Raw genomic sequence first — 2,470 nt, 5'->3', positions numbered from 1 at the left:
CCCGGAGGGAGGATCGGGGTACACCAGCAGAGCTCCATCCAGCTTGCTCTGAATTATGTTGTAGGCCACCAAGCACAAAAAAATGCCAGCACATCAGCATTAGACCAAGATGTTGTCAGTATTGTTTTTAAAATCTTTGAAATAAGTCCAGCCGCTGCTCCAGTCCGAGAAATTGCAAATGGCGGATTATTGTTTTGAAAAGTTTCTGAAGGATCCAGTGACTCCGCCCCCGACTCCGCCCCCGACCAATCAGTGACCGACAGTGTTCTGACGTCACGTTTTAGTACCTCTTGTTCCGGTTAGAACCACAGAGCCAAGGGTACTGAAAATAGTAACAGGTGCTAAGTACCGGTACTAATGGAAAAGCCTCAGAACCGGGCCAAGTAGGGTCCAGTCGGCCTGTACCGGTACTAATGGAAAAGGGGCAATAGACTCTCTTAGTGGTACATTTTCATATTTAAATCACTTCTTGGTCTGCTGCCTTCATACATCTCCTCCTACATGTCTCTGCCTGAGTGCAGCTACAGCATGTTATTTTGTTTTATATCACTTATTTCATATGATTTTATTTTATATGCTTTCAAAATATTGTTTATTGTTGTATGTACCTCATTTATGGTTTTGTTTAAAACAGGTCTATTGTCAATGAGTCCTCATGACCCCATGAGACTAACCTGTATAAATAAATGTTGAATGAATGAAACATAGTTTAAGATAAATTTGACAGTGCTAAATAGTTTGGGGTGGTGGTGTGGGTATGTCAAAAACATCAGAGATAGTAATAATAAAACAGTCATTTCTGGAAAGCTTTAATTAATCGATTCATGAGAGGGTTTAACTGAGCCCTGAGACTTTATGTGTGACAGCTTATAATAAAGAGAACACCGTCTGATGCAGAACCGTGACCTTCCTCTCTCCCACGGTAGTTCATGTTAACTCGTTCTTTTTTGAATAGCAATTAAGTGAAGATAAAATGTTAGTCTGTGTTTTAATGAAAATGCTGCTTTTGTTGTTTGGATTTGTTTGTTCAAAACATAAACTCATTACTCCGTCAACAACTTCTTATTAATTTGTTTCAAATGTTCTTATTTCATTTATGCAATGGTATTTTTTTACATTAGATAATTTTTTTCAAGTTCTCGTTTATTTTTCTCCCTCATTTAACATATTTGCACGGTGACTTTGATTAAAGTGACTTATCTGTGCTGCTGATTATCTCATGCTGTTGTAGTAATTCATACCCATCTGCTCACAACAGACTCATGTTCAGACTGCTGTTTAATATACCATATTATTTTACATTACAGTATTAGTGTTTAGTGTATATCTTAGATCTTTTAGTGTATTGTTTAGTGTGTATCTTAGTGTATCCAAGTAGTACTACAGGAACATCTGTGCTGAATATGAACTGGGGGTCCCACAGTAAAAGTGGGAGACTCCACCATGGGTGGTGGAGAATGGACAGATATTATAAGATATTGTGGGACTTTCAGATCCAGTCTGACAAACAGGTGATGACTAACCAATTGTTGTCGACAAGCAACAAAAGAAGGCAGTTATGATAGATGTAGCAATCCAAGTGACTGTGACATCAGGAAGAAGGAGCAGCTGGAGAAATACTAAGAGCTGAAAGAGACTATAGAACCCTCCAGCTCCCGAGCCTCTGAAATAGGGGGAGTTGCTTTGTTTTGAAATATGTCAACTTATGGAGACAATTTATGTTCAAGTTCATTATGTCTCCATAATGTCAGTGCGGACTGAACTTGGCAAAAGGGCCTTCTCCTACTCCGCTCCTGTTTCCTGATATATCTTGCAAAAAGATCCGACGCTCTCGACCTTGACCTCTTTAAGTGGTTTTGAACATCTGTTAAGTTCCTGGTAAAAAAAAAAAACAATTCAGACATATTCTTGTTTTTAGTTTTCTACACCCCCTTAGAACCTAGCTGTTTTTTGTGTGTTACTTTTCCTTTTTAAATATCATTTGATTTGCACTTGTTAAAAAAAACAAACATTGTGTACGCATCCTTTGTGATTGTCTTTCTTGTCCACTGTTGTCATCACTTTTTGTTAAAATCAGGCCTCTCCTGTAAATGAGTCCCCGAGGCTCAATGGGATTAACCTGTTTAAATAAAGGTTGAATGAATGAATTTCATGCCTCACTTCGGTCTGTTTTTATTTGTTACGTGGTTATTTTATTGTATGTCTCTTTAGGGACAGCTTGTTAGTTTCACTTTTACAACTATTTGTGTATGTTTGTGGTAGTTTAGTTATGCTATTTTATACTTCTTTATCCTTCAGGCTTGAGTAATATTTTTAAATAAGTTATTTATTCATAATAATAATAAAATCATCATTTATTTATTGGATACATTAGAAAATCAGAGTATTTGTCGTTGAAGCTGATATTACCGAGGGGCAGTGAACACACCACGGCAGGCTCGTTGTAAAAACCAGGACAACTCCTCCTTAT

Source organism: Nematolebias whitei, chromosome 1 (genome assembly GCF_014905685.2).
Source record: "Nematolebias whitei isolate Nwh7 chromosome 1, NemWhi1, whole genome shotgun sequence".
Taxonomy (NCBI): Eukaryota; Metazoa; Chordata; class Actinopteri; order Cyprinodontiformes; family Rivulidae; genus Nematolebias; species Nematolebias whitei.
The sequence above is the reverse complement of the archived record's forward strand: the minus strand, read 5'-3'. Positions refer to the sequence as shown.